Here is a 6000-nt window from a genome sequence, read left to right as displayed (position 1 = left end):
AGATCCTAAAATTTCGGATCGCACCCACCCTGGGGGATTGGCCAAGAATTGGGTAAGCAAGCAATTGTTTCCTACCTTCGACTTTTTTTTCATATCCTTCCATCGCTCTCCTTCTTATTAAAATGCAGCCCCTTCCTGCTGCCCCAAATCTACGTTGAACACGATATCAAAGCCGGCATCGCTGAGGTGCGAGATCACTCCCGAGATCACGTGATCGTTCCGCAACATCTGTTCTGTAGGTGATCGGCTATTGGCTGTCGAACGAGTAGCGCCGCCACTCGCCTTTCCCGCAACGCCGGCGTACGTCTCCGAATTCGTCCCTCAGTTGCCACTGAGCCGCGGCTGGAGCACGGGCGCGGCCTTTCCGAACCGACGTAGTCATGAGGATATCGAACCACCGACCTAACCCGTTCAGGACCGGATCGTCGTGGCTGTCACTTTGAGGAAAGTCTTTGCCGCGTACTTTCCCCCCGTCGGTTGTGAATCCAGCATGCCTCAACCTACACGGATTCACGGTACATATCCCTGGATGCCGTTGTGACAGTGCCGATGATCTACGGAACCCTTCTTATTCGACTTTTAGCAGGCTGCGTCGACGACAGTTTCCAATGGTCCCTGCTTCAACAGAACGTCTGGCTCGTCACTATACGCCGCGTTATCGTTCACTGCGGTAGCATCTCCAAAAGTGCCTGCTCTTTATTACTGTCCTGGCAAGTTTCGATCGTAGGCTGTGCCTGGATGTCCTTCCAGGACTGCGCTTTGTTCGTGACTCAGAAGGTATAGCTGGTGCTGCATTAACTTGTGACATAAGGTTTGTGTCGATTACTCTGTTCTGGGCCCCCCGAAGTCGAGCCGGGGTGCCGAAGGCAGCAGAACCGTGCTACCAGTCGCTTCACGGCATCTTCAGGAAGGCAAGAGCCCTACGCCTCGTCGCCACTTTCCGACGGAGATCGGTCGTGACGCGTGAACCGCACGTATATAGGCCGCATGACGACGCGAACGTGAGTGCGTGTGACGTGAAGTGCATGGCCCCGGAGAGAAGTGACACGCTCTGATCACGACCGGTGGGCAATCGCTTGCTGCTGGCGTTGTTTTGGAGAGCTTGTGGTGACGTTGGCAGAGGCGCTGAGCGCTTGTGGGTGCGCTTGCGTAGTCTTGTGATGTCGTGGACTACGTGATCGTTACATGTGCGCGTTCCACGTGTGGGTTCCGTGTGTGTACTCCACGCAAAGGAGCGAGGCAGCCAGAGCTTGAAATCGTGGATAAAGACAACACCAGTGCAAGTGCTTTCCGCACCGTTGGATATGGATGGATTGTGGATGTTGGCGGCGCTTTTTGCAGCGTCTTGGGCGCGAATGACGTCTGCAGGATTTATTTTCCCGGCTTCGGTAAGTACTGATGACAGTGCGAACGCGATTACCCTTACCGTAATTCCGGAAGATCTCCGGATGAATAGTGTGGCTACTCTACGAAGCGGTACTATTACATAGAACTGAATAAATCAAGATGGGCTTATATTGGAGCTCTGTGAAGATAGACTTTTTCTCTCTTTTGCTTTCCTTTCTTTTTCTGAGGGGAAGGGTGGGGCGGAGCGTAATGTAGACGACGTACCACAAGTGGGGCCTGAACACGTGACGTATATATTGTCGTATCCCGTTGCATCTAGCTTGCGTCTCTCCCTCCATCACAGAAAGAATTGTCAGTATGTAGACTGTAATCGTACTGCGTTTCTTCTTGGTCGTATAGGCTCGCTCATGTTGGCTAATGGAAGTGGTGTACAGACTGTCTCTACAAAAAAAAAATATCTACGAAATCTATTTTATTCGTTCTACTTGCTTCCTAAATGATCAATGAATAGCCTATGTTGAAAATATATATTGTCACTACTCAGTAAAATCGAATGCTGGGAATCCGCGTGCGGTTTGCACGTACAGCAGTTTCTCATAAGTTATACTGTTTAGAGGTATATAGCAGTAGTTCAACAAATTATTGCTTTGTCGCGCCTCAGTTGCGCTTTAAGCAGCGCCGTAATCCGGATCAATTTTACTTCGTCCCCAGTGTAGCAAGCGCTGGCCAGCGATACCAACTGATTGGTCCAAATGTTCATTACACATCAGCCGAAGAGTATAAACACTTTATGAAATCTTTTAAAGGGCCCCTAAACCTCGGCGAGTTCAAAGAGGAGACTGTGATTTCTTTCTTGCCTTTATTACCCTTCCTACAGGCGACATCACCTCCTCGCCAATTATTTTCTTCATAAAACACATGGAGAATGTCAGCACTAAGCGTTGAGCCTATCAGGATTTTGCGCTTTTCGGCTACACGCTGTTATATCCGTTTGCGCAGTCTAAAACACATGAAATGAAGTGAAATCAGTTGATAGCGTAGACAAGTCATGCGAGAGAAGGCAGAACGGGCGTGCGACTGAGTGGCAAAGCGGTTTAGGAGACAATTCACAAATGACATCTCTCGCATATGGACCAATCTAGAGCTTATTTTCTCCTGATTTCACGTGAACATGCTGCTCGCGTCGCAAATTCTGGCGGAAAGACTGGAAACACCCCAGGAGAGACTAACGCGCTCGCTTCTTTGTATTTTCAAAGGTCGTTTAGGGGCCCTTTTAAGTAACACCATGGGAAAGTTCTTTAAAAACACACGTGCATGCTTTCTGAGGTTTAGCGCGACAATACTGACCTTCTGGTGCGGGGACGGCAGCCTCTTTAGGTAGCGTGTGTCGATTATACCGTCGGAGTTTTAAATGCGAAGTATTTCTTAGCGAACCCAAGGCACCTTGATCGTTTTTATCTATCTATCTATCTATCTATCTAGCCGCCTACGTCTGAATGCTCTCGTGATCGCCCTTAGCTTGGTGTAGACAAAAATTGGCATGCGAGGGCAAGAGGGTTTGACGAATATTACTGCCTGGTCAAGACATGAATAACGTGCAGATGCTGTCGCGTACGTCGTCAAACCCTTTCCTCCAGACACGTGTGGCGCATAACCGTATACCACGGGCCGCGGTATGCGTCACAGGTGATTGACAGTTTTATATCTACCCAGGAACGGCGAGAACAGGCATTGGTAATTTAAATGCGAGAGCGCCAACAAAAACCGACATCGGCAGCGTTGAACCGGCGAATGTAAAGAATAAAAATTAGGATACCAGCAGGAATCGAACCCAAGCATTCTGCGTGGCAGTCAGGTATTCTACCACAGAGCCGCGCCAGGTCTAGAGACTGCTATGGAAAAAGACCCTGTGCAGGCGTAATGTCGGTGCAACTTCAATTGTGGTTGCGGTGCTGGCTATCAAATTTTATAACAAAGCAATGAACACCACATATGTACTTCCACGATGCAGGCGTCAGGTCAGGTTGAAGTCTGTGGTTCCAGTGTTGGCTCCGCTTTTGTAGCGGTCTAATAAACATTACATTTTGTATTCCGATGATTCAGCAAGCTATATTCCAGCGTTGCTCGACTCCGAAGGAATACGCTAACGAAAATTAGGTACGATATTGTCACGTGGTCGTGACGTCGACGAAGGCAGCAGTCAGCAAGTCGAGGTGAAACTCTTTATTAGGCCGAACTTGTGGCCGAGAAACTGAAAGCTACAGCAATACACTGATAGCGGCGGACAGAGCGTCGACCGTCGATCAACTGACAAGTGGTCAAGCGCGTCGGCTTTTATACAGGCGCTATGGAACTTTCCAGCAATATCGCTGGTGGCGGCGTTATCTCTCGACAAAGCTGGAACATTCGCGTGCGGCACGCAATCTTAACGAAACGATCTACTAAAATCGTGAAGCTTCTCGAACACTGCTTCACGGCCAGCGTCGAGCGTTGATAACCGTCCTTGCTGGTCAAACTCGAACACATCAAAATAAAAGAAGAAGCGGGCGTGGCATTGCCCCCCTCTGAAAAAGCATCGTCCCGATGCTTGCAACAGAACATGCAAAGGAAAAAACAAGTGCATACACAAATAAATGACCATAACAAAGGAAAAAGTAGAGTTCTCAGGTTCGCTAACGCGCAAAAAACGGCTCAAGGCGCACGACATGGACGACTTCAGGTCGTGCGCGGCGTCGCTGGGAGTTCGTAATGCCGTCCGGGACGACCTCGTAGTCAAGAGCGCCGTGACGTCGAAGCACCTTGTATGGGCCGAAGTATCGTCGAAGAAGTTTTTCACTGAGCCCACGTCGGCGTATCGGCGTCCAGACCCACACACGGTCACCGGGTTGGTACTCCATGTGGCGTCGTCGAAGATTATAGTGACGGCTGTCGACCCTCTGCTGGTTCGTGATGCGCAGGCGGGCGAGCTGTCGAGCTTCTTCGGCGCGTTGCAAATAGGCGGCAACGTCGAGATCGTCTTCGTCGGTGGCGGTTGGTAGCATTGCGTCGAGCGTCGTTGCCGGGCTCCTTCCGTAGACCAGCTTGTACGGCGTCATTTGCGTCGTTTCTTGCATGGCCGTGTTGTATGCGAAGGTCACATACGGAAGGATGGCATCCCACGTCTTGTGTTCGACGTCGACATACATGGCCAGCATGTCGGCGATGGTCTTGTTCAGCCGCTCGGTGAGGCCATTGGTCTGTGGGTGGTACGCTGTGGTCCGGCGGTGGCTTGTTTGGCTGTATCTCAGTATTGCCTGAGTTAGGTCAGCAGTAAACGCCGTACCTCTGTCGGTGATGAGGACCTCTGGGGCGCCATGACGCAGGAGGATGTTCTCAACGAAGAACTTTGCTGCCTCGGCGGCACTGCCTCTGGGTAGGGCCCTTGTCTCGGCGTAGCGGGTGAGGTAGTCGGTAGCTACGACGATCCATTTGTTTCCGGTATTGGACGTCGGGAACGGCCCCAGTAAGTCCATCCCAATTTGCTGGAACGGCCGTTGAGGTGGCTCGATAGGCTGCAGAAGTCCGGCTGGCCTAGTCGGCGGTGTCTTGCGTCGCTGACAGTCCCGGCAGGTCTTGACGTAGCGAGTTACGTCGGCGACAAGGCGCGGCCAGTAGTACTTTTCCTGTATTCTTGCGAGCGTGCGAGAAACACCCAGGTGTCCAGACGTCGGGTCGTCATACAGAGCCTGGAGGATCTCTGGTCGCAATGTCGAGGGCACTACGAGAAGGGAATCGGCTCGAAGCGGCGAGTTCTTCTTAAGGAGAACACCGTTGCGCAAGAAAAACGACGTCAGTCCTCGCGTGAATACCTTGGGAACAACGGTGGTCCTGCCCTCGAGGTATTCCACAAGGCCCCTGAGTTATGGGTCTGCTCGCTGACGTTCGGCGAAGTCTTCGGCACTTATGGTTCCCAAGAAGCAGTCATCCTCCATGTCGTCCTGCGGCGGTGGGTCGACGGGGGCGCGGGACAGGCAGTCAGCGTCGGAGTGTTTTCTTCCGGACTTGTAAACGATGGTTATGTCAAATTCTTGAAGTCGTAGGCTCCACCGTGCGAGGCGACCTGAACGGTCCTTCAAGTTAGCTAGCCAACACAAGGCGTGGTGGTCGCTCACAACTTTGAAGGGCAGGCCGTAGAGGTAGGGGCGAAACTTCGATGTAGCCCAGATGATGGCCAGGCACTCCTTTTCTGTTGTGGAGTAGTTGATTTCTGCCTTTGATAGCGACCGGCTAGCATAACTGATGACCCTTTCGAATCCGTCGGTCTTTTGCACAAGGACGGCGCCGAGTCCTACGCTGCTTGCGTCGGTGTGGATTTCCGTATCGGCGTATTCGTCGAAATGCGCAAGTATGGGAGGCGTCTGCAGGCGTCGTTTCACTTCTTGAAATGCTTGAACTTGCGACGTTTCCCACCTGAATTCGACGTCGGCCTTCGTGAGTTGCGTCAGTGGCTCGGCGATCCGTGAAAATTCCTTGACGAAACGTCTGTAATAGGCGCACAAGCCGAGAAAACGGCGTACGGCCTTCTTGTCGGTGGGCGTCGGGAAGTCAGCGATGGCAGCTGTTTTCCGCGGGTCCGGGCGAACACCATCCTTGCTGATCACGTGACCCAAGAAC

Source organism: Rhipicephalus sanguineus, chromosome 9 (assembly GCF_013339695.2).
Source record: "Rhipicephalus sanguineus isolate Rsan-2018 chromosome 9, BIME_Rsan_1.4, whole genome shotgun sequence".
In the NCBI taxonomy this organism is placed as follows: domain Eukaryota; kingdom Metazoa; phylum Arthropoda; class Arachnida; order Ixodida; family Ixodidae; genus Rhipicephalus; species Rhipicephalus sanguineus.
This window is presented reverse-complemented; position numbering follows the sequence as displayed.